Source organism: Lathyrus oleraceus, chromosome 2 (genome assembly GCF_024323335.1).
Source record: "Lathyrus oleraceus cultivar Zhongwan6 chromosome 2, CAAS_Psat_ZW6_1.0, whole genome shotgun sequence".
Classification (NCBI taxonomy): Eukaryota; Viridiplantae; Streptophyta; class Magnoliopsida; order Fabales; family Fabaceae; genus Lathyrus; species Lathyrus oleraceus.
Window position 1 is genome coordinate 132,021,859 of NC_066580.1, and position 27,801 is coordinate 132,049,659.

Here is a 27,801-nt window from a genome sequence, read left to right on the forward strand (position 1 = left end):
TCTTGTTCTAATACTTTGTTGTAATACTTGCTTACTCTTAGAAACACCTTACATTACAAATCTATTTTTGCTAAATTGTTTTTGTTCCTCAAGTGACTCTGCGCAGTCTGTATACTTGAGAGGGCTAAGAGATTATTCCCTTAAACGATTGGTTGTGTAATCTTTCAAGATTAGTGGATTAAGTCCTTTTTGAAGGCGAAATCACCTTGGCCGGGTGGACTGGAGTAGCTTTGTTTTCTAAGCAAACCAGTATAAAATTTTGTGTGTTCTTATTCCTTTAAAAAACTTTTAATTTTTAAAAACAATTCAAACCCCCCTTTCTTGTTTTTCTCACCTTCAGTTGGTATTAGAGCTTTGGCTCTGTTATTGATTTTCTAATCAAACACTTAACAATGTAGAGAGATCCAGAACGAGAAAAACTATGGCCAACACCAATGAAAGAGATAGTTACAACGCTAAACCTCCAGTCTTTGATGGAGAGAAATTCGATTATTGGAAAGACAAAATTGAAAGTTTCTTTCTGGGCTACGACGCTGATCTCTGGGACATTGTCACAATTGGTTACATACCACCTACAACAGATGCTGGAGTTGCCATTCCCAGAAGCAAAATGTCAGATGATCAGAAGCGTGAATTCAAGAATCATCACAAAGCCAGACCGATACTTCTCAATGTTAGCTCCTACAATGAGTATGAAAAAATCACCAATAGGGAAACAACTAAAGAAATACTTGACTCCCTAAGGATGACTCATGAAGGAAACTCTAAAGTCAAAGAAACAAAGGCTCTGGCTCTAATCCAGAAATATGAAGCCTTCAAAATGGAGGACGATGAAGCTGGAGAGGTAATGTTTTCTAGATTCCAAACTTTAATTGTAGGACTCAAAGTGCTAGATAAAGGATATACAACTGCGGACCATGTCAAGAAGATCGTCAGAAGCTTGCCAAAGAAATGGCGACCCATGGTCACAACCTTAAAACTATCAAAGGATCTGAATAACATCAGTCTTGAAGAACTCGTCAGTTCACTCAGAAGTCACGAGATAGAACTGGAGGAAGATGAGCCTCAGAAGAAGATCAAGTCTGTAGCACTAAAGTCTAGATCAGAAAGGCACAAGTCTGACAGAAACAAAGCCTTTCAGGCTGTAGAAGAAGACATTGATGACTCTAAAAAGGAAGATTCTGACGATGAGGAAGAATTATCCCTTTTAACCAAAAGAGTAAAACAACTCTGGAGAAAAAGGAATAATAACTTCAGAAAACCAAGATCCAAAGGAGATCGATCAGAATCAACTTCAAAAGGTAAATCTAACAAAGATGTTATTTGTTATGAATGTAAAGAAACAGGTCATTACAGAAACGAATGTCCCAAGTTGAAGAAAGAAAGGTCCAGAAAAGTTAACTTCAAGAAAAATTCCTTCAGAACCAAAAAGGGACTGATGGCTACCTGGGACGACAGTGGATCTGACTCATCAGAATCAGACTCTGATGAACAGGCAAATGTGGCACTCATGGCTACCACCTCCAAGAATACTTCAGATGGAGAATCTGAATCCGAAGAGGTATTTTCTGATCTTTCTCGATCTGACTTTGAATCGTGCCTCTCTGAAACTCTAAACTCATATCAGAAAGTTAAACAAAAATTTAAAGCTGTAAAAGAGGTGCTTGAAGAAACCCTCGAAGAATGTGGTAAACTTGAGATAATAGTTTTAGAACTAAAAGATGAAATCCGCACCTTGACATTAGAAAGAGATTCCACAAATAAAAAATTCTCAAAACTTGAAGAAGCGTTATCTCAAGCTCCACAAACTTCAAACACAGTAATTAATGAATATGAAAAATCTTTTCAAAAGTTTCTGAAGAATGGGATAGAGAGAAGCAGAACGACATCCATGATTTATGGGGTCAGTCAGAACAATTGAAGAGGAATTGGGTATGATCCTAGTGAAGACAAAACTTCTACTAATAACCAACCTAAATCTCCATTTTCCTATCACTATACACATACACAAGCACAACGCTTTGATAATGCTAGAAAACCCAAAGTGTTAAGAAACTCTGGGAAAACTACTCACAAAGGACCCAAAAGATTCTGGGTTCCAAAGGATAAGATTTTTTATGTTGCAGATATCTTATGCAGCAGAGTTAAAACACCAGTCATGGTACCTGGACTCTGGATGCTCGCGACACATGACGGGAAGAAAGTATATGTTCCAAAACCTGGAACTTAAAGATGTTGGATTCGTAGGTTTCAGAGGAAATCAAAAAGGAAGGATAAGAGGCTCCAGAACTATTGGTAATGGTACTCTTCCCTCTATATCTGATGTTCTTTATGTAGAAGGATTAATGCATAATATATTATCAATAAGTCAATTTAGTGATAACGGGTATGACGTAATCTTCAATCAAAAAACATGTAAAGCAATTAATCAGAACAATGGAACAATCCTATTCATTGGCAAAAGGAAAAACAATATTTATAAAATAAATCTTTCAGATTTAAAAGAACAAAATGTAAAATGTTTAATGTCTGTTCATGAAGAGCAATGGGTATGGCATAGACGCTTGGGCCACATTAGCATGAGAAAGTTATCTCAGCTAAATAAACTCGAGTTAGTCAGAGGTCTACCCAAGCTGAAGTTTTCTTCAGATGCTCTATGTGAAGCATGTCATAAAGGAAAATTTTCAAAATCATCTTTTAAAAAGAAAAATATTGTTTCTACCTCTAAGCCTCTGGAACTTCTTCACATTGACTTATTTGGTCCTGTGAAAACAGCATCAGTCAATGGGAAGAAATATGGTCTAGTTATTGTTGATGATTTTAGTCGCTGGACATGGGTAAAATTCTTAAAGCACAAGAGTGAGTCTCACTCTATATTCACTAGCTTCTGTTCCAAAGTGCAAAACAAATTTAACTCTAAAATCATCAGAGTCAGAAGTGATCATGGTGGAGAATTTGAAAATAATTTTTTTGAAGAATTATTTGACTCTAATGGAATATCCCATGATTTCTCCTGTCCTAGAACTCCACAACAAAATGGATTTGTAGAGAGGAAGAATAAGAAACTCCAAGAGATGGCCAAAACCATGATCAATGAAACAAATGTGGCTAAGCACTTTTGGGATGAAGCAGTAAATACAGCGTGTTATATTCAGAATAGAATCTCCATAAGACCTATTCTGGAGAAGACTCCCTATGAACTGTGTAAAGGAAGAAAACCAACATTTCTTATTTTCATCCTTTTGGATGCTCTTGCTTTATTATGAATACTAAAGAACATCTGGACAAGTTTGATTCAAAAGCACAAAAAGGTATTATGTTAGGATACTCAGAATGCTCTAAAGGCTACAGAGTATACAATACCGAAACCAAAATTATGGAAGAATCAATTCACGTCAGATTTGATGATAAGCTTGACCTTGAAAAGTCAAAGCTAGTTGAGAAACTTGCAGATCTGGAGATTACTCTTGCAGGTTCTGACGAGAAGATCAAAGCACCAGAAGCATCTGATATACAAAGTTCAGAAGGAACTAAATCCCCAGCGATCCCAAAGAAATCAAAAAGTCGCCCCAACATATTTGAAAAGCTGATTCTGGGAAACAAGGATGAACCTATCCGAACTAGGTCAACCTTCAAGGTACCTGAAGAAATTCCTCTGGGACTAGTATCTCTGATCGAGCCTACTTCCTGTGATGAGGCACTTCAAGATGACGACTGGGTTCTAGCCATGCAAGAAGAGCTAGATCAATTCTCAAAGAATGACGTCTGGGATCTTGTTCCTAAACCCAAAGGCACTCACATTATCGGAACCATATGGGTGTTCAAAAACAAGCTAAATGAGAAAGGCGAAGTCGTCAGAAACAAAGATGGACTGGTGGCTGAGGGGTACAGTCAACAAGAAGGCATTGACTACAATGAAACCTTTGCCCCAGTCGCCAGGTTAGAATCTATTCGCTTACTTGTTTCATTTGTTGTAAATCATTCTATCAAACTGTATCAAATGGATGTCAAGAGCGCATTTCTTAATGGCTATATATCAGAAGAAGTGTATGTCAATCAACCTCCAGGTTTTGAAAATTCAAATTGTCCAGAACATGTTTTTAAACTTCAGAAATCTTTATACGGATTAAAACAAGCTCCTAGAGCATGGTATGAAAGATTAAGTAACTTTCTTATGGAACATGACTTTATCAGAGGGAAAGTTGACTCTACACTCTTCTTTAAAAACATTAATAATGATCTCATGATATGCCAGATATATGTTAATGATATCATTTTTGGTTCAGCTAACTCCTCTGTATGTTAAGAATTCTCTTAGCTAATGTAGGCAGAATTCGAAATGAGCTTAATGCAAGAACTAAAGTTCTTTCTAGGAATTCAAATCAATCAAGCTTCAGAAGCTACCTATGTTCATCAAAGTAAATACATAAAACATATTCTGAAGAAATTCGAAATGGCAGAATGCAAACCTGCTAAGACACCCATGCATCCAACCTACATTTTGGAAAAAGAAGAAGTTAGTCAAAAGGTTTATCAGAAGCTCTATCGTGGTATGATAGGCTCTCTTCTGTATCTGACTGCTACACATCCTGATATTCTATTTAGTGTTTGTCTTTGTGCCAGATTCCAATCAGATCCTAGAGAATCTCATTTAACAGTTGTTAAAAGAATACTCAGATATCTGAAAGGAACTCATAACATGGGCCTGATGTATGAGAAAACATCAGAGTATAGACTATCTGGCTTTTGTGATGCAGATTACGCAGGGGACAGAATGGAACGAAAAAGTACATCTGGAAATTGTCAGCTCTTGGGAAAGAATCTGATATCCTCCGTTATAAAAGGGATTAGTAGTCAATCCCCCGTTATTCAGTGTGTCGTTCTTCATGCTTGCACTACGTGTCGATGCTTCAGAACAAAAGCCCAAGATCTTTTGTCCGGTCAGTTAGTGGAGAGGGTTTCATCTTTCTGAACCCCCACGCATTGTCGTGAGGTCACCCTGTCCAGGGTTAAGAGCTATGAGGTCTTATCCTCATTACCCTTTAGATCTGCTCACCCTGACGTTCAATGTCAGTGGTTAAGAGCCCATTTGATTACCTTTCCATGGCTTGTTTGTCGAGGTTGATATGACCCCTCTTGACTAAAGCCCTACCCATGTATGTTTGAGCCCCCTTGTTGGTGCGTTTACTTTATGTTATATGTTTTTTTTGTGTGGTGTGATCGTCTCCCCATAGGACTGATAGGCTTCGTATTATATTTTGTTTGCATGTTAATTAAGGTAGCACGGTTCCTTCGTCTAGGACTTCCTTTTTGCATGAGCATTCCTAAAACACAAACAAACTCTTTGATTTTCTTTTCTTAAGAACACGTTAACTCCTTCTACTATAGGTGAGTAAGTCTCCAAAGGTCGAGCATCCGGTAGATTGTGTAGTAACATCGTTCATCTAAAAAACACAAAACAAACAGAAATAGGTTAGCCGAGCTACGGTGCTCTGATTCTCAATCCTTCTTGAGATACGTATGCAGCAGGGTAGGGCCTGTGCGAGCAATAACTCTTTCCTTTCCCTACTTTGATTTTCTCTCTTTCGCATCGCATATAGGACTTTTTATACACACACTTTAGACATAAATAGCAAGCGTGGATCCTGTGGAGTACCACAAACGTGGAGGGGTGCGATAACCTTCCCTTCATGTAACCGGCCCCATTACTCGGTTTTCTTTGGTTCGAGACTTTGTTTTATCCGTTCCCTCTTGGTTATGCAGTACTACCTTTCCCTCCTCTTGGGATAAAAGTACATAGCTGGCGACTCTACTCTTCTTCCTCGCCACTCTTTTTCACGTTTGTACTTGGATTCGGGAAATCCGGGGAGCGACAGCTGTTTGTTTTCCCTAGTGGGCCTTTCCTAGCGTTTGTTTATTTATTGTCTATTGTGTGTTATTTATTTATTGCTTTGCATACTTATCTGCTTGCATTGCATCCTATGTGCGCTTTACTGTTTCATGCATACTGTGCTGGCTGTCTATCTGTTTCGCTGTTGGGTGGGAGTCACAAGTGGTAAAAGGCCCAATACACAGGCTATGAGTGAACTTTAGGACACCTAGGAATAGTGTAACACCCCGAATTAAATAAAAGGATTATTCAATTAAGTTAATAATATATTTAATAATTTAATTAAATAAATTGAATTATTGGATTATTATTATTATTATTATTTGGAATAATTAGTGGAAAATATATAAGTTGGAATAAGAGAAAAAGGTTTCATTGTTGGTAAAGAATTTTCACGTGAAACAGAGAAAGAGGCTGGAAGGTGAAAAGTGGAGAAAGGGCAAAGAGGAAGAGCTAGAGAGCAAAGGTTGAAGAACGGAAAAGCTTGAAGCTCAGAGATTGCCGGATTATCTCAGGTAAGGGGGGTTATCGTCGCTTAATGGGTATTGTAGATTAACATGTCATGGGTAGTGAGAAACCGTTGAATTGACCCTAATTGGGATTTTGAATGCTGGAAACTATGTTGGATAAATTGTGTTTAGACTGTAATTGAATCCGTGTTTGAGTGTATTGTGAATTTCTGAACGTATAGCTTTTTGCGGAAATTGAATCGGAGGTCCGGAAGTCCTCCAACGGCGGAAAAATGCGGAAACTCTGCATTCTGACTTGTGTTAGCGCAGGGACTGCTGTTTTGCCTGCGTTAACCGGTTAACCCAGGGTGTTAACCGGTTAACACTGTTATGCTTTGAGAAAAATGTATTTTTTGCCTGCGTTAACCGGTTAACCCAGGGCGTTAACCGGTTAACACTGTTGCGTTTTGCCAGAAAATGAATTTTGTCCTGCGTTAACCGGTTAACCCAGGGCGTTAACCGGTTAACACTGTTAGAAATTGGAAAAATTGATATTTTCATGTTGTCTTTCCTATTTGGTGCTTTGCCTATTATAGGTAATTGTGATGAGTAATTTTGTTGAGTTTATGTTATGAAATGTTGATACAAGAATGTTGCTGAGTTGTTCCGTTTACGGAAAGTTGTTGAAAATATTGAGTTGTAGGCTGATGAGCCAAAGTTGATTATAAGTTGTTTTTGTTGAAAAAGCTGTTGTGTTGCTGTTATTATTATGTTGTTGAAATTGCAAGTCGTACATGCCATATACATTCATATGCATAGAGTCGGAGCTTTGCTCACACCACGTTGGCCTGGATTGGCAAAATTTATGGAGCGTTGCTCACACCACGTTGGCCTGGATTGGCAAAATTTATGGAGCGTTGCTCACACCACGTTGGCCTGGATTGGCAAAATTTATGGAGCTTTGCTCACACCACGTTGGCCTGGATTGGCAAAATTTTAAGTTGAAAGTTGAAGGCTTATGCCTTGATGCCTACTAAAATGGCAATGATTTTAAGTTGGGAGTTTTACTCCGAATGGTACCACATGCATGAAGAGTCGAGTCTCATTTGAGTTGCATTTTATGTCGTTATTGAGTTGCATTTTATGTTGTTATTGAGTATGATATTGAATTGATTACTGCCGTTGCTGTATGTGTAATCTGATTTGGGTGATGAAACGTGTTAATTTACTTATCATAACATGATAACCTATAATGTTTGTTATATCGATTGAGAAACTCACCCTTACACTTATTTTTCAGGTAACGAGCAATGAGTTGAGTAGAAGCTAATGCTTGGAGTCTAGAGTAGTCGCTTTAGTGGGTCATGCTCTGATAGATGTAACATCGGGACGGGATGTTTTAATTGTTTTGTTGTTGGTTGTTGAACCATTTTTCATGTAATACGCTATATGTTTTGGAATGGTTGAGTTGATTTATATCCGCTGCGTATTTTGCAAAGAAGTGTTTATGTTGAATTAAATAATGAGCATGACAGTTATTATGTTGTTAAGTGTTGTGTGACACCCTTGGTGCGTAATTACTCTGATATATATATATATTGTTGTTTAATTAAATATTTGGGGTATTTAGAAGGGTGTTACATTAGTGGTATCAGAGCAGGTCGGTCTGTCCGGCCAGTTGTCGTGTCGTTACTGTCTAACAATTGTGTAATTGTTACTAGTCTAACTTTTAAGTTGTGTTGTAGTGATAAGTTGAAATGGCTGGAAGGAATGACGCTGCGATGGCTGCCGCAATGCAAGCGATGGCACAAGCTGTGCAGAACTTGCCGAATGCTGGTGGTGATGCTGGATCACGTAGTTTGGCGACTTTTCAAAGAGAGAATCCGCCGGTGTTTAAAGGGAAGCATGATCCAGATGCAGCCTTGGGATGGTTGAAAGAGATTGAGAGAATCTTCCGTGTTATGGATTGCACTCCAGCTCAGAAGGTCCGGTATGGTACTCACATGCTAGCAGTCGAAGCTGATGACTGGTGGCTAGAGACTCACGAGAGGTTGACCGTGGTAGGTGAAGACATTACTTGGGATGTATTCCGTAGGGAATTTCTGAGAAAGTATTATCCGGAAGATGTCCGTGGTAAGAAGGAAATTGAGTTCCTTGAGCTGAAGCAAGGAAACATGTCTGTCACTGATTATGCTGCGAAATTTGTGGAGCTGTCCAAATTTTATCCTCATTACACTGGTGCTGGTGCTGAATTTTCAAAGTGCATCAAGTTTGAGAACGGATTGCGCTCTGAAATTAAGAAGGCTGTTGGGTATCAGAAGATACGCATTTTTACTGAACTGGTTGATAGCTGCAGGATATTTGAAGAAGACAATAATGCTCATTACAAGATTGTCAGTGACCGCAAGGGAAAGCAGCATCAAAACCGTGGCAAGCCGTATGATGCTCCAGTGGGAAAAGGGAAACAAGGAGCTGCTCCGGCTCAGAGGACTAGTAGGGGAGGTGCTCCTGCGGGTATAGTTTGCTTCAAATGTGGTCAGGCTGGTCATAAGAGTAATGTATGCACTGCTGAAGTAAAGAGGTGTTTTCGCTGTGGTAAGACTGGTCATGCAATAGCTGATTGCAAGCACAAGGAAGTGATTTGTTTTAATTGTGGCGAAGAAGGGCATATTGGAAGTCAGTGTCAGAAGCCAAAGAAATCTCAGACTGGGAAGGTGTTCGCATTGACCGGAACTCAAACCTCCTATGAGGACAGACTTATCCGAGGTACATGTTTCATAAATGGTACTCCTTTAATTACTATTATTGATACCGGTGCTACCCACTGTTTTATTTCTGCTAATTGTGCTCGAAGACTGGGTTTAAAATTGTCCGCTTTGGATGGTGAATTGATTGTTGAGACCCCAGCTAAGGGATCAGTAACTACTTCTTTGGTATGTTTGAAATGTCCTTTGTCGATCTTCGATAAAGATTTCTATGTTGATTTAGTATGGTTGCAGTTGGATGGGATGGATGTAATTCTTGGTATGAACTGGTTAGAGTATAATTATGTTCATATAAATTGTCATCATAAGTCGGTAAGGTTTTCCACCCCTGAAGAGGAAGGAGTTGACTTATTACCTTTCAGAGAATTGCGAAAATTGATGAAAGAGGGAGCTCAGATGTTTTCTTTGATGGCGACGTTGTCGGTTGAGAGTAAAGCTAAGATAGAGGAACTGTTAGTGGTGAAAGAATTCCCTGAAGTTTTTCCTGATGAAATTCCTAGTGTGCCGCCAGAGAGGGAAGTTGAATTTACTATTGATCTGGTACCTGGTACTAGGCCTGTCTCGATGGCACCGTATAGAATGTCGGCATCTGAATTGTATGAATTAAAGAAGCAATTGGAAGACTTACTTGAGAAGAAGTTTATAAGACCAAGTGTGTCGCCGTGGGGAGCTCCAGTGTTGCTAGTAAAGAAGAAAGAGGGTAGTATGAGGCTTTGTATTGATTATAGACAATTGAATAAAGTAACGATCAAGAATAAGTATCCACTACCGAGGATAGATGATTTGATGGATCAGTTAGTGGGTGCTTGTGTGTTCAGTAAAATTGATTTGAGATCGGGCTATCATCAGATCAAAGTGAAAGATGAAGACATCCAGAAGACAGCGTTCAGAACTCGGTATGGACATTATGAGTATTCTGTGATGCCTTTCGGTGTGACTAATGCACCGGGAGTATTTATGGAATACATGAATCGTATTTTCCATACTTATCTGGATCATTTTGTGGTAGTATTTATCGATGATATTTTGATTTACTCTAAGTCCGAAGGAGAGCACCAGGAACATTTGAGATTAGTATTGGAGGTTTTGAAAGAGAAGAAATTGTATGCGAAGTTGTCCAAGTGTGAGTTTTGGTTAAGAGAAGTCAGTTTTCTCGGCCATGTAATTTCAGGAAAGGGTATTGCTGTAGATCCTTCCAAGGTAGAAGCTGTATTGCAATGGGAAACTCCTAAGTCGGTTACCGAGATTAGAAGCTTTTTGGGATTAGCTGGATATTATAGAAGATTTATTGAAGGATTTTCTAAGTTAGCACTTCCGTTGACTAAATTAACTTGCAAAGGTAAAGCTTTCGTGTGGGATGTTCAGTGCGAAGAGAGTTTTAATGAACTAAAGAGGAGGTTGACGTCGGCGCCGGTTTTGACTTTGCCAAATCCGGAGGAACCGTTTATAATTTACTGTGATGCTTCGTTGATGGGTTTGGGAGGTGTGCTCATGCAAAATAATAAAGTAATTGCTTATGCGTCGCGACAGTTGAGAATTCATGAAAAGAACTATCCTACGCATGATCTTGAACTTGCTGCTGTAGTGTTTGCGCTAAAACTTTGGAGGCATTACCTTTATGGTTCCAGATTCGAAGTTTTCAGCGATCATAAAAGTTTAAAGTATCTATTTGATCAGAAAGAGCTGAATATGAGACAACGTAGATGGTTCGAATTGCTTAAGGATTATGATTTCGGTTTGAATTATCATCCAGGAAAAGCAAATGTTGTGGCCGATGCTTTAAGTAGAAAGACCTTGCATGTGTCAGCAATGATGATTAAGGAGTTGGAATTAATTGAGCAATTTCGGGATATGAGTTTGGTTTGCGAAGTAACACCGCAGAGTGTGATGCTGGGAATGCTAAAGATTAATAATGATTTTATGGATAGTATCCGAGAGGCACAGAAATTGGATGTGAAATTGGTAGATATCCTTAATCGTTGTAGTCAATCAGAGAAAGGTGACTTTAAGGTTGATGCGAGAGGTGTGTTGAAATTAGGGGAAAGAATTTGTATTCCTGACGACGCAATTTTGAAGAGAAGTATTCTAGAGGAGGGTCATAGAAGCAGCTTGAGTATTCATCCAGGAGCTACTAAAATGTATCAGGATTTAAAGAAATTATTTTGGTGGCCAGGAATGAAAGAAGAAGTGGCTCGTTTTGTGTATGCGTGCTTAACTTGTCAGAAGTCGAAGATTGAGCATCAGAAGCCTGCTGGGTTGATGCAACCGTTAGACGTTCCAGAATGGAAAAGGGATAGCATTTCTATGGACTTTGTAACGGGGCTGCCTGCTACCTTACGAGGGCATGATTCGATTTGGGTGATCGTCGATAGGCTCACGAAGTCGGCTCACTTCATACCTATTAACATCACTTACCCAATTGCGAAGTTGGCAGAGATTTACATCCGAGTAATTGTAAAGTTGCATGGTGTTCCTCTGTGTGTTGTGTCGGACAGAGATCCGAGGTTTACATCGGGATTTTGGAAAAGTTTGCAAGATTCGTTGGGATCTAAGTTGAGGTTGAGTTCGGCATATCATCCTCAAACTGATGGCCAAACTGAGAGGACTATTCAGTCATTGGAAGATTTACTGAGAGCTTGTGTTCTTGAACAAGGAGGTTCGTGGGACACTTATCTTTCATTGATCGAGTTCACATACAATAATAGTTACCATTCTAGTATCGGAATGGCGCCTTTTGAAGCATTGTATGGTCGTAGATGTAGAACTCCGTTGTGTTGGCACGAATCTGGTGAGGGTGTAGTACTTGGACCAGAGTTAGTTCGAGAAACTACCGAGAAAGTGAAGTTTATCCGGGAGAAGATGAAAGCTTCTCAGAGTAGGCAGAAGAGTTACCATGACAAGCGGAAGAAGGATTTAGAATTTCAAGCTGGTGACCACGTGTTTTTGAGAGTCACGCCTGTAACCGGAGTTGGGAGGGCTTTGAAGTCTAAAAAGCTCACGCCTCGCTTCATTGGTCCGTACCAAATCTTAGAACGAGTTGGAAAAGTTGCTTATCGGATGGCATTACCACCTAATCTTTCGAATTTGCATGATGTATTCCATGTGTCGCAGCTTCGGAAGTATATCTCAGATCCGTCTCATGTGGTTAGTATGGACGATGTGCAAGTGCGAGATAATTTAACAGTAGAGACAAAGCCTGTACGAGTTGAGGATCGTGAAACAAAGACTCTTCGAGGAAAAGAGATTGTGTTGGTTAAAGTTGTTTGGTTGGGAGCCGCGGGCGAAAGCATGACATGGGAACTTGAGAGTCGGATGAAGGAGTCTTATCCAGAGTTATTTGCTTGAGGTATGTTTTCGAGGACGAAAACTCTTTTAGTAGGGGAGAGTTGTAACACCCCGAATTAAATAAAAGGATTATTCAATTAAGTTAATAATATATTTAATAATTTAATTAAATAAATTGAATTATTGGATTATTATTATTATTATTATTTGGAATAATTAGTGGAAAATATATAAGTTGGAATAAGAGAAAAAGGTTTCATTGTTGGTAAAGAATTTTCACGTGAAACAGAGAAAGAGGCTGGAAGGTGAAAAGTGGAGAAAGGGCAAAGAGGAAGAGCTAGAGAGCAAAGGTTGAAGAACGGAAAAGCTTGAAGCTCAGAGATTGCCGGATTATCTCAGGTAAGGGGGGTTATCGTCGCTTAATGGGTATTGTAGATTAACATGTCATGGGTAGTGAGAAACCGTTGAATTGACCCTAATTGGGATTTTGAATGCTGGAAACTATGTTGGATAAATTGTGTTTAGACTGTAATTGAATCCGTGTTTGAGTGTATTGTGAATTTCTGAACGTATAGCTTTTTGCGGAAATTGAATCGGAGGTCCGGAAGTCCTCCAACGGCGGAAAAATGCGGAAACTCTGCATTCTGCCTTGTGTTAGCGCAGGGACTGCTGTTTTGCCTGCGTTAACCGGTTAACCCAGGGTGTTAACCGGTTAACACTGTTATGCTTTGAGAAAAATGTATTTTTTGCCTGCGTTAACCGGTTAACCCAGGGCGTTAACCGGTTAACACTGTTGCGTTTTGCCAGAAAATGAATTTTGTCCTGCGTTAACCGGTTAACCCAGGGCGTTAACCGGTTAACACTGTTAGAAATTGGAAAAATTGATATTTTCATGTTGTCTTTCCTATTTGGTGCTTTGCCTATTATAGGTAATTGTGATGAGTAATTTTGTTGAGTTTATGTTATGAAATGTTGATACAAGAATGTTGCTGAGTTGTTCCGTTTACGGAAAGTTGTTGAAAATATTGAGTTGTAGGCTGATGAGCCAAAGTTGATTATAAGTTGTTTTTGTTGAAAAAGCTGTTGTGTTGCTGTTATTATTATGTTGTTGAAATTGCAAGTCGTACATGCCATATACATTCATATGCATAGAGTCGGAGCTTTGCTCACACCACGTTGGCCTGGATTGGCAAAATTTATGGAGCGTTGCTCACACCACGTTGGCCTGGATTGGCAAAATTTATGGAGCGTTGCTCACACCACGTTGGCCTGGATTGGCAAAATTTATGGAGCTTTGCTCACACCACGTTGGCCTGGATTGGCAAAATTTTAAGTTGAAAGTTGAAGGCTTATGCCTTGATGCCTACTAAAATGGCAATGATTTTAAGTTGGGAGTTTTACTCCGAATGGTACCACATGCATGAAGAGTCGAGTCTCATTTGAGTTGCATTTTATGTCGTTATTGAGTTGCATTTTATGTTGTTATTGAGTATGATATTGAATTGATTACTGCCGTTGCTGTATGTGTAATCTGATTTGGGTGATGAAACGTGTTAATTTACTTATCATAACATGATAACCTATAATGTTTGTTATATCGATTGAGAAACTCACCCTTACACTTATTTTTCAGGTAACGAGCAATGAGTTGAGTAGAAGCTAATGCTTGGAGTCTAGAGTAGTCGCTTTAGTGGGTCATGCTCTGATAGATGTAACATCGGGACGGGATGTTTTAATTGTTTTGTTGTTGGTTGTTGAACCATTTTTCATGTAATACGCTATATGTTTTGGAATGGTTGAGTTGATTTATATCCGCTGCGTATTTTGCAAAGAAGTGTTTATGTTGAATTAAATAATGAGCATGACAGTTATTATGTTGTTAAGTGTTGTGTGACACCCTTGGTGCGTAATTACTCTGATATATATATATATTGTTGTTTAATTAAATATTTGGGGTATTTAGAAGGGTGTTACAAATAGAGTGATTCATGGGAAGCGGGTGGTATGGCGCCACTTAGCGGAACATGGTATCACGAGCAGTTCATATTCTGATGGGGTATTATCGTTGCATACACCTGGTGTGCATATGATGATATTCTTGAAAGGATTGTTTATCCTACGTTTCTCTTGACCTTTCCCTGGCCTAGATTACACCCGTGAGTGGGGCGGGAATGAATCATTTACAGGTACTGATGGTGACTTGTTCTGATGGTGACTTGTTCTGTTGGTGACCGTGTCCTGTTGGTGACTTTTGTTTGGTTCTTGTTGGTGACCGTTGGTTTTGAAGTATGGGTTCTAAGTTGATGACTGTGTTCTATGGTTCCCAGTTCCGAATTCATGCTGAAGTTCTGATCCTGTGCCTTGTGATACACAGCCAACCATCCATTGTTTCATCATTTTGCATCATAGCATGTTCATTTTCAAAAAAAATAATGCATAAAAAAAAAGTTAACCCGCATATGCATATCATTTTTCAGGTCTATTCAGGAGTCTGTTCACACCGAGAGATGGCTGCCATTCCAGAGTTGAAGAGGAAGACTGGCACCTACAACTTTTACCGTGAGCTGTTGACATCTTTGGAAGAATTGGGTAATCTCGTGACCGACCGTAATCAGAAAGTTTTTGATGATCAGTATGGGGATATCTTGGCATTATTGAAGATGGTGGTTGATCCGGTACCTCTGCAGACTCTCTTACAGTTCTATGATCCGGAGCTTCGTTGCTTTACTTTTCAGGACTACCAGCTAGCTCCCACTCTTGAAGAGTATTCCATCCTTATAAATCTCCGTCAGTTGGGTTTTGTCATGAATGAAAGGCCGCAAGATGTCGAGATAGCTGAAAATGTGTACTTTGAGAAGCGGAGCGATCCAGCAAGATTGGAGCAAGTGGGAAAAGCTTGGAAGAATATTGGTATAAAAGATGGATCTATTTTAGGGAGGAAGTTTGCAATTGCTATGCCTGCTTACACTGAGTGGGTCAAGGAATGAGTTGGGACTTTGTTGCTACCATATGAACGGATGGAACCATTACAGGAGCAACCGCCTTTGATCCTTTCTGAGAGTGTGCCTGCTGAGTATTACAAACAAGCCTTAATGGAGAATCGCCAGTTGAAAGAAAATGAATAAGAGATCCAAATGGAGCTTTACAAAGCAAAAGCTGATAGGCTGAATTTGGCTCATAAACTCAAAGGAGTGCAAGGTGAAAGTTCTAGTAGATCAAGAAACAAAAAGAGGTCCTATGATGAGATAGAAACAATGTTGGATGAAGAACACCATGAACGCTTGAGATTACAAAAAGCGGAAGCCAATTACAAAAAGAAGATATGAGACTTGGAAAGACAGCTTAAAGACAAAGATACTCAGTTGAAGAAAGAGGTAGATCTGAGGCATGCAGTAGAGAGCCAACTCAGAGGAAGTGACATCCGTGCATCTCATTTCCGAGAGGAAGTTGTTGAACTCAGGGTGCAACTGAAAGAGAAGCTCATCCCTCTACCTGAGTGTTCAGAGTGTGACCGATTGATGGATCAGTGCCAATATTTGAAGACTCTCATTCCTGAAGGACGACTTCCCTAGTTTGTCTTGTTGTTTATGTTTGTATGAACCTTATTTCTTATGTCTAGGGATGAGATTATTGATGTTTCACTTTTGCTTGCCGTCCAGTGTATGTTGCTTCTTTGTTGTTTATGTTCCGCTTACGGGTGCAGGTTGCCATTTTTCAAAGGTGGACGAGACTCTTGAATACCTGAGAAATGATAAAACATAGCATACGCATCATACACATATCATTCTTGCATCATTACAGGTGTTCTTGAAGAGGATTTCTCATTCTTGTTCCCGTTTCAGGCAGGATTGGTGAGTATCGTCCGCACCGTTACGCAACAAGGAAGAATCAACAAAAGACCATGGATCAATTTCAAGCAGATCTAGCAGAGATGAGGACCAACATGGCCCAATTCATGAGTATGATGCAAGGGGTAGTGCAAGGGCAATAGGAACTCCGAGCCTTGGTCCAGAGACAAGAAACTGTGATTCCCCCTGTCGGTCAGAATCCGCCAAAAGGAACCCCTGTCAATGACACTGCTGCTGCTACCAGCCCTGTCAACAATTATGCTACTGGTGACGAATTGCGTGGTATTAGAATCAATGGACAACCCATCATTACAGAGGCTGCTAATGCTCGAGCGACACGTGCTCCAGTTCACCTTCCTTCTCATTTGGTTGATAAGCAAGAAGATATGTTCACTATTCTCAGTGATGATGATGAATTTGGAAAGGCGGAAGAGAGAGATAGAAAGGTTGACGCCCTTGCTGAAAAGATTCGCGCCATGGAGTGCCAGAATTCTTTGGGTTTTGATGTTACTAACATGGGTTTAGTTGATGGGTTGAGGATCCCGTACAAGTTCAAAGCGCCATCTTTCGACAAGTACAATGGCACTTCTTGTCCCCGAATTCATGTGCAAGCTTACTACCAGAAGATATCCGCTTATACTGATGGTGAAAAAATGTGGATGTACTTTTTCCAAGACAGCTTGTCTAGAGCCTCTTTGGGTTGGTACATGGACTTGAAAAAAGAATCTGTCAGATCCTGGAGAGAGTTAGGTGAAGCTTTTCTGAGGCAGTACAAGCATAACATGGACATGGCTCCGAGCAGAACCCAGTTGCAGAGTTTGTTTCAAAAGACCGGTGAGAGTTTCAAGGAATACGCCTAGAGGTGGCGTGAACTAGCTGCGAGAGTACAACCTCCGATGTTGGAGAGAGAATTGACTGATATGTTCATTGGAACCCTGCAAGGTGTATTCATGGATCGTATGGGAAGTTGCCCATTTGGTAGTTTTTCGGATGTTGTGATTTGCGGAGAAAGAACTGAAAGCCTTATCAAAGCGGGAAAAATCCAAGACAATGGTTCTTCAAGTTCTTCAAGTGCTAAGAAACCATTTTCAGGGGCACCCAAAAGGAGAGAGGGTGAGACAAATGCTATACATAATCAGAGAAATGGAAACAGAGGACAACAATACCGTTAAGTTGCTGCTGTGACTATTCCAGCAACCCAACCTCAACAACAACAAATAGGACAACCACAACAACAACAACAACCCCAATTCCAACTAAGACAAAGAATGCCAGATCGTCATTTTGATCCGTTGCCAATGACTTATGTTGAATTACTCCCTCAACTGCTCAGGTTAAAGTTTGTTGAACTTCGCACCATGGCTCCATTAACAAGGATTCCCGCTGGTTATGATGCTAATGTCCGTTGTGATTTTCATTCTGGCACGCCAGGGCACCACATCGAGAATTGTCAGGCTTTTCACCATAAAGTTCAAGATTTGATTGATGCCAAGACGATTAACTTTGCTCCTACTCCGAATGTGGTGAATAATCCTATGCCTCAGCATGGAGGGCCCAGAGTAAATGGTGTGGAAGATGGGGAAAATTTGAACTTGGTAGTCGATATTAATGATGTTCAGACTTTGTTGTTTGTAGTGAAGGAACGTCTGCTTAAAGGGGGAGTATTCCCGGGATGTGACAAGAATTGTTCAGATTGTGGTAATCATGAAAACGGCTGTGTGAAATTGAAAGAAGGTATCCAGGAATTGATGAATGAAGGCTGTTTACAGTTTGATCGAGTAGTGAAAGACCGTGAAGAGGTCTCGACTGTTACCATTTACTTTACACCGTTAGAAGGTCCTATACGTGCTCCAAGAACTATTAGTGCGCTTGTGACTATTGGTACTCCTGTGACCGTAGCTGCGCCCGTGACCATATCTGCTCCGGTGACTGTTGGCGTTCCCAGAATTATTAATGCTCCAGTAACTATCAGTACTCCTACCACCATTGCTGCTTCTAGTGGAAAACTTTTTGAGAATAGTAGAGCGATTCCGTGGCAATATGACAATGCTTTTTGCAGAAATAGAAGACTAGAGAATCAGACCAGATTAGTAAATCATACTCCAGTGATGATTGGTTCGTCAAATAAGACTCCAGTAACAGTTGGTTCGGCTGTGGGTAATGTGGGAGGACCCGGAGGATTTACGAGAAGTGGTCGTTTGTTTGCACCACAGGTTCCGAAGGATAACAATGCCGAGGCTCTTGCTAGAACAAAAGGAAAACAAGTTGTAGTTGAAGAAGAACCAGTGCAAAAGGAAGTGCCCGAGAGTTCTTTTGAGGAGGATGTGGAGGAATTTATGAGAATTATCAAGAAAAGTGATTACAAGATCGTGGATCAGTTGAACCAGACACCGTCAAAAATCTCTATTCTCTCTCTGTTGATGTGTTCCGAGGCACATCATAACGCCCTGTTGAGAATGTTGAATATGGCTTATGTGCCTCAAGAGATTTCTGTTAACCAGCTTGAAGGTGTTATTGCAAATGTTAACACGAGACATGGTTTGGGATTCACGGGTCTAGACTTGACACCTGAGGGTCGCAATCACAATAGAGCTCTTCATATCACGATGGAATGCAAAGGCGCCGTTTTGTCGCATGTTTTGGTTGATACCGGTTCTTCTTTGAATGTGCTGCCCAAAAAGGCTCTGAGTAAGCTTGATGTCGAAGGGGTTGTCCTCACACCAAGTGATTTTGTTGTCCGTGCTTTTGATGGATCCAAGCGATCGGTTTTTGGTGAAGTCACGTTGCTTGTGAAGATCGGCCCGGAAGTGTTTAATATTGTCTTCTATGTGATGGATATTCAACCAGCATATAGTTGTCTGTTGGGGCGTCCCTGGATACATGGAGCCGGAGCAGTTTCTTCGACTCTCCACCAAAAGCTAAAATATGTGTGGGATAGTCAAGTTGTGACCGTGTGTGGCGAAGAGGACATCTTTGTGAGCCATTTATCCTCCTTCAAATATGTGGAGATGGATGGCGAAATTCATGAAACTCTATGTCAAGCTTTTGAGACTGTCAGTATTGAGAAGGTGGCTTTTGTTGAACAGAAGAAACCAGGTACCTCGATCGCGTCCTATAAACAAGCTCTGGAGGTCATTCATTCAGGTAACGCGGAAGGCTGGGGCAAGGTGATTGATGTGCCCGTAAAAGAAGACATGTTTGGCATTCGTTATCAGCCTTTTCAATCATCAGAGCAGGGTGTCCAGAATCAGAAAGGGCCATGTACTTTCACTAGTGCTGGATTGATGAATCACGAGGATGTCTTTGCAACAGACAATGAAGATGGTGACAGTGATTGTGATATGGATAATTGGGTGCACCCGTGTGCTCCAGGGTAGAAGATCAACAACTGGACTGTTGAAGAAATAGTCCAAGTTACTCTTCAGACAGAGTAATTTTCTTCTGTTTTTTCATTTTGCATGAAAGCCCTATGCTTTGCCCAAGGCATAGTGGTTCATTGTAGGGCCACATCATGTTTTAAATTTTCAATGATTATCATCAATAAAGGACGTTTTGCAATCAAATTTGTGTTCACTGTCTTTCTGTTTTTATTACTTTCATTTTCAAAACAATAAAAATGGCAATGTTGTTTTCATGACTTCCTTGAACTCTTTTCTAAAATAAAGCATGAAACATCGTTCGTGCAGAGTTGATCTTGCGGATTCCATTAAAAACAGTTCTGTTATGGCTCAGTATGACTTCGATAATCCCATTTACCAAGCCGAAAAGGAGAGTGAAGAAGATTGTGAACTCCCCAAAGAATTGGCCAGACTATTGAAACAGGAGGAAAGAGTCATTCAACCTCATCAGGAAGAGTTGGAAGTCATTAACCTTGGTACTGAGGATGCAAAGAAAGAGATCAAGATAGGGGTTGCTTTAGAGGAAAAGGTCAAGAGAGGGCTGATTGAAATGCTGCAAGAATATGTGGATGTATTCGCATGGTCGTATCAAGATATGCCTGGTTTGGATACAGATATTGTGGTGCACAGGCTACCTCTCAGTGAAGATTGTTCTTCGGTAAAGCAGAAGCTTCGCAGAACTAGTCCTGATATGGCTGTCAAGATCAAAGAAGAGGTTCAGAAACAATTGGATGCAGGTTTTCTAGCAGTTACCAATTATCCCCCTTGGGTGGCCAACATCGTACCCGTGCCGAAGAAGGATGGTAAAGTCGGGATGTGTGTCGATTACCGAGATTTAAACAGGGCCAGTCCGAAAGATGACTTCCTATTACCTCACATTGATGTATTGGTTGATAACACTGCTCAGTCCTCGGTTTTCTCTTTCATGGATGGATTTTCTGGCTATAATCAGATCAAGATGGCGCTAGAAGACATGGAGAAGACGATATTCATTACACCTTGGGGTACGTTCTGTTATAAGGTAATGCCATTTGGGTTGAAGAACACCGGTGCTACCTACCAAAGAGCTATGACGACTCTCTTTCATGACATGATGCACAAAGAAATTGAAGTGTACGTGGATGATATGATTGCGAAGTCTCAGACAGAAGAGGAGCACTTGGTAAACTTGCAAAAGTTGTTTGAAAGATTAAGAAAGTTCAAAATGAGGTTGAATCCAAACAAGTTTACATTTGGAGTGAGATCTGGAAAGTTGTTAGGTTTCATTGTTAGTGAGAAAGGGATTGAGGTTGATCCAGCGAAAGCAAAAGCTATTCAAGAAATGCCTGAACCAAGAACGGAAAAGCAGGTTCGTGGGTTTTTAGGGAGGTGAACTACATTGCGTGGTTCGTATCTCACCTAACAGCTACGTGCGAACCGATATTTAAATTGCTAAGAAAAGATGAAGCAATCAGGTGGAACAATGATTGTCAAAAAGCTTTTGATAAGATAAAAGAATATTTGCAGAAACCTCCAATTCTTATACCTCCAGCTCCTGGGAGGCCTCTGATAATGTACCTTTCAGTAACAGAGAATTCGATGGGGTGTTGTAGCACCTCAAATTTGCACCTCCCATTTGTACATTCATTTCATTTTTAGGTCATTAACATTGCATTCATTTTGCATAGTCCATTGCATTGCATCAGTCAAGACTGATCAGGAGAATCCATCTGTGCAAGAGATCAAGGGTTTTTCCATAAGATGAAAGCCCTATGGTTGTTCTAGAGAGCTTACATGAATCAAGGTTCATTTTGAAGCAACTTGACCAATGGTTTGAGGCTCAAAGTCCACAGTGCATGATCAAGTCATCTAGGGCCCATAAAAGTCAACTGCAAGTCAACTGAGGGCTAGGAGATGGAGAAATGTTTTGAGACACTTCATTCATGTTCAAAAGAGGTTTATTCATCATGTCAAACATCTACCTTGAAGATTTTGAAGCCAGATCAAAAGTTTCCCAAAATGGAAAGTGACATGCAATTTCAAGTTTCCAAAAATGGCAAGTTTTGGACCAACTTCAACTCAACTTTCCAACATCAAAGAAGCTTCAAATGAAATTTTGTCCAACATGAAAGTTGAAGATCTTTCTCTCCCATTTCCAAAAAGTCCAAGATCATGAATTTTTGATGAATGGTTGAGGAGATATGATCAAATCATCATCAAGTGTGCATGGCCAAAATGTTCTATGTATTTATCCATACGAGTTATGTATCGATCCATGCAAGGCAAAATGTTCTATGTATTGATACATACGAGTTATGTATCAATCCATGCAGGGCAAAATGTTCTATGTATTGATACATACGAGTTATGTATCGATCCATGCAGGGCAAAATGTTCTATGTATTGATACATACGAGTTATGTATCGATCCATGCAGGGCAAAATGTTCTATGTATTGATACATACGAGCTTTGTATCAATCCATGCTTGTATTAATTCTCTAAAATTGATCAAAGCTACAGTATGTATCGATGCATAATCCTTTGTATCAATACATAATTCTGTTTTGATCATGCATTGGCACTGTTCACGTGGGATTACTCCATGCACCACCAATTTTTATATTTTTGCAAAACACCTTATTTTTGCTAATCACCGTTAACCATTGCTAATTAACATTTTCAGTGTGATTAGTACAACATATAAATACCATAATCATAACAGAATTTGGAGGTTAATCACAATTCACATTTCTAGATCCAAAATTCTCTCTCCCTCCAAAACTTTCTTCCATTCATAATTCAAATTTGCTTCAAATAACATTGCAATTTTACTTCATATTCTTGTTCCCTAGCTTTGATTTAGTGCAGATCAAGTGTTAGATTGTTGAATTCGAGCAAGAACCAAGTGAAGCAAGCTCATGAAGATGAAAATGGAAATTCTGTTTTGAGCCAGATCCATCACCTTTCAAGCTTCAATCTCTTCATCAAACATCATTTCAAGCATTGTAGAGTGGATTTGAATACTTCAAAGCTGTGGATCGTGCATTTCAAAGATTCTTCTCTTCAAGAGGTCAATTTTCGAACCTTTTAATTTTGCAATTCATTGTTATATTCTTGTAGATCTAGGTTTGCTGATAATTCTGGTGAAAGAATCATGTGAATTGGTGCATTATTGAGCTAGATATGTGTGATTCAAGATTGATGCATCAAAATGTTTTCTATCGATTCTCTCTTGATATGTGGAATTAGGCTTAGCTTTTGCTTTATCTTTGTTCTCCATGGAAAATGCTACATGTTGATGTAATTGTTTTGTATTTCTGGAAAATTTCTGGAAATTGCATGAATGTTCTTGCTACTGTTCATCGTCTTCATCAGGAAGAAGATGAAGTTCATCCATTAGTGACGGATTCATGTGATTAGCGACGGACCTGGCTTTTATACACGCTGGCTTAGGGTTCCGTAGTGATTGGTCCACGTTTTGCCTTGTTTGCGTTTTGTTTGGTCTGAATTGGTTTGACTGTGCCAATTGTGCGCTTGACTGATGACTGTACAGTCCAGTCATTAATGAAACGCAGCGTTTCATTGTGAAGTGCGCGCCACATTTTGAAAATCAACCGTGTTCGATTCTGGCTTGGCTCATATTTTCAAATGTTCATTTCATTTTTTTTCTTTTCCCTCCATGTGCCATGCTAGGTGCTTCACTTGTTTTTTTTTATCTTTTCATCAACTTGTAAAATCCATATCAAATTGAAAATTGATCCAAAAAATACCTGGTTTTTTTCAAAATGTTCCTTGTTTTGTCTAGTTTTTAATGATGATGATTTCAAAAATAGTGCATGGCTGGATTTTATTTGGTGCTATCATATGTGATCATGTGTCCATTTGTGACCTTGCCTTATTCATCTTAATGTGAAATGCTTGATTTTAACCCAATGGACTAAAAATTTACATGATGATTCTAGACACATTGCTGGATGTTTTAGGCTTGGTTTGGTATTTTTCTCATGTACCATTTCTGTTTTATGCTTGTGTTAACATGGTGTGACAATTTGTGTCACACATTTGGTTGTTCTTACTTGTGCAATTTAATTTCCATGCCAAATGATCTTGGATGCTTCTGATTTTTTGTATGTTGATCATGCTGAATGTGTTGAATGCTCATGAATTTTTCCAGAATTATTTGAATAATTTCTGTTTTGATTTGGAATTTTCATTCATGGTGATCATATATGAGCTTTGAAATTGCCTTTGACTTCTTTTGATCATGAAATGCTTTTGCTTATTGATTTTGATGTGAGCCTTTTTAGGACATGTTAATATGTGTTTGAAGTTGCATTGTGTTGAATTTCAGCTCCTGTTTTGAATTTTTTCTTCATCTTTGACCCTAAGCTTTGACCTAGTGGTTTGTTACTTACATGTGAGCTTTGATTTCAGGTTTAAGCATCCAAATGCCATGGTTGATGATGCTTCATCACTTGAATGTTAATATTTGCTTTTGATTGCTAACATTGTGTGTTTTGTAGGTTGATGATAACTCATTTGAGTTTTCCTTATGGCTTTTATGTTGTACATTGGGATTGTCTTTTGGTTATTAACTATTGTCTGTTTGCCTGAAAGTTGTACTGATTGGTTTAGCTGTTTCCACAGGTACCTAAGTTGCTTTAAGTTCATTTGAACTTTGCTTTTCTTGCTTGTGGTTGGCATACCACTGAGGTATAATTCCTTAATCTTCATGTAGTCTGGAAGACCTGTCATGTTACTTTGGCAGGCACCTGTCTGAAGCCCTCCTTAAGAGGCAATGCTTGTGTTTGTTTAATTTTGTGCCAAGCAGGAAAAGACCTCTTAAGAGGCAATTGGCAGATAAAAGGGATGTGCAATCCATCCCCTGCTATTCAGTTGTGTCATTCACTTTGCTCACACCATGTGTTGATGCATTGTGAATAAGAACCCAAAATCTTGTCCATAGAGTCAGTCATCTGTGGAGAAGAGTTCCTACATTCTGAACTCCCACACTTTCTATTTGAGTCAAGCTCTCCCAGACCAGGGATAAGAGCTGTGAGGTCTTACCCTCACTTCCCATTTCATCTGCTTCAGCCTAACACTCAATGTTAGGGTTAAGAGCTAAAAACACCCCATTCCAGTTGGCTTGTTTCTACAGCCTAGCCTTGTATGAGCCAATTGTTTGCATATACTGTATGTGCTTGCTTTATTGTGCTTGTATTTGTTTGATTGTGCTGTTTAGGATAGCTTGCTTCCTGTGCAAGTTAGGATAGAGACCTCAACATAGGGATCGTATGCATGACAACTTCTAGGCTCGAGTCGTAGTCTCCCTAGTAGCTTGTTGTCTCCCTTTGTCTCTGGTTAGGATAGAAGTTCTTTCCCTGTTAAGGGGAACTACGTCGCCCTGATCCTCATACCAGATGAGGTACGTAGGCAGGAGATGAGCTGATCTCTCCGGGTGGCCTTTTTCTTTTGCAAACCTTTGTGTGTGTTGGAGTCTGACATAAGTCCATCGATTGGCAGTTGGTTTCCTGTGTCTTGTTTGCTTGTTGGAGTCTGACATAAGTCCAGCGATTGGTAGTCGGTTTCCTGTGTGTGTGTTTGTTGGTTCGGAGTCTGATGTAAGTCCAGCGATTGGCATTCGGTTTCCATGTTTGCCTGTTTGTGTGGAGTCTGACATAAGTCCAGCGATTGGCAGTCGGTTTCCTGTTTGTGTTTTGTTTGGCGTGCGTTAGCCGAGCTACGAGTGCTCTGATTCTTCTCTGGTTAGAGAAGATACGTATGCATAGGATACGACATCCTAGCGAGCACGTTTCCCCCTGTCCCGAACTACGTCGACTCTGATGTCTGTGCCTGACAGACTACGTAGGCCCAGGACGCGATATCCTGCCGAGTCCCGTTTCTTCCGTCCTTGCTGTGTTTCTTTCCAGTGTGTGTGTGCAGTGTTTGAGCAGTCTCTAGGAACCTTTCTTCTATTCTTTGTGAGCGTGGATCCCGTCGAGTACGACGGATGCGTAGGGGTGCTAATACCTTCCCTTCGCATAACCGACTCCCGATCCCACCTTTCTCTGGTCGCGAGACCATTCCTTTCCAGGTTTACTTCGAGCGTTTCCTTTCCCGCCTTTGGGATAAATAACGCACGGTGGCGGCTCTGTTGTTTCGTTTTCCCGCCGGTTTTTTCGCGTAATGCGACAACTGGAGACTCTGCTGGGGACAAAGAGAAGTTGACCTCTTGCTGGTCCATCTTCCCTAAGAGAGTCAGTCCTAGCGCTCTTTAGGATAGGGTTTGGTTGCTTTTATTGCTTTATTTATTGCAGTTATGATTATTATGTTGTATATATGTGCATTATGTGTTTGGATGCATCATATTATCATTGTGCTGGCTGTGTATCTGTCTCTCTGTGGGGTGGGAGTTACAAGAGGTAAAAGGCCCAATACCCAGGCTATAAGTGAACTTTAGGACACCTAGGAATAGAGTGGTTCATGGGAAGCGGGTGGTATTGCGCCACTTAGAGGAACATGATATCACGAGCAGTTCAGACTCTGATGGGGTATTATCGGTACATACATCGGGTGTGTACAGGATGATATTCTTGAAAGGGTTGTTTATCCTGTGTTTCTCTTGACCTTATCCTGGCCTAGATGACACCCGTGAGTGGGGAGGGAATGAATAATTTTACAGGTACAGTTGGTGACTTGATCTGTTGGTGACTCTTGGTTCCTGTTGGTGACTTGGTTCAGAAGTGTGGGTCTCAGATGACTTTGGGTCTCAGATGACTTTGTGGTTCCGAATTCAGGCCGAAGCTTTGATCCTGTGCTCCGAGATACACAGCCAACCAGTCGTGTTTGCATCATTTGCATCATAGCATATTTATTTTCAAAAAAAAAATGCAATAAAAAAAAAGAAATGAAAAAGGAAAAAAGAAAAGAAAAAAGCTAATCTCCTCATGCATATCATTTCTCAGGTTCATTCAGGAGTCTGTTCACTGTGAGAGATGGCAACCATTCCAGGGTCGAAGAGGAAGACTTGCACCTACAGTTTTCACCGTGAGCCATTGACATCTTTGATAGAGCTGAGCAATCTTGTGACCGGCGGTAATCAGAAGGTGTTTGTTGATCAGTATGGGGATTTGTTGACACTGTTGAAGATGGTGGTAGATCCAGTGCCGTTGCAGACTCTCTTGCAGTTCTATGATCTAGAGCTCCGTTGTTTCACTTTCCAGGATTATCAGTTAGCGCCCACTCTTGAAGAGTATTCCATTCTGATGAATGTCCCGATCAAGTACCAGGTGCCTTTCTTGGATGTTCCAAAGGAGGTGGATTTCAGGGTTGTTGCCAGATCTCTTTATTTGAGTATCAAGTAGGTGAGTGACAATTGGAAGTCAAGTGGTGATGTTGTGGGTTTGCCTTTGAAGTACCTGGTGAGGATGGCTAAGGAAGAAGCCAAGAAGGGAAATTCGGAAGCTTTCAATGCTCAGTTGGCCATTATGATCTATGGGATTGTGTTGTTCCCGAGTATGCCTAATTTTGTGGACTTTGCTGCTGTCACTATTTTCCTTGGAGGAAACCCAATTCCTACCTTGTTAGTTGACACTTATTATGCTATTCACAGTAGGCATGGTAAGGGTGGAGCTATCAGGTGCTGTCTCCCATTGTTACTCAAATGGTTCCTGTCTCTTCTGCCAACCAGTGGACCTTTTGTGGATACTCAGAGCACTCGTAAGTGGACTCAGAGGATTATGTCTCTCACATCCTATGACATCAAGTGGCAAGCTTACCGGATGAATGTGTGTAATGTCGTCATGAGTTGTGGAGAATTTCGTAATGTGCCACTTGTAGGGACTAAGGGTTGCATCAATTACAATCCGGTTCTTTCTCTTCGGCAGTTGGGGTTTGTTATGAATGGAAGACCACTAGATGCTGAGATAGCAGAGAGTGTGTATTTTGAGAAGCGGAGTGACCCGGCTAGATTGGAGCAAGTGGGAAGAGCTTGGAAGATTATTGGTGTCAAGGATGGAGCTGTGTTGGGGAAAAAGTTTGCAGTTGCTATGCCTGATTACATTGATTGGGTCAGGAATAGAGTTGAGACTTTGTTGTTACCCTATGATAGAACGGAGTCATTGCAAGAACAACCACCTTTAATCCTTTCTGAGAATGTGCCTGCTGAGCACTACAAACAAGCCTT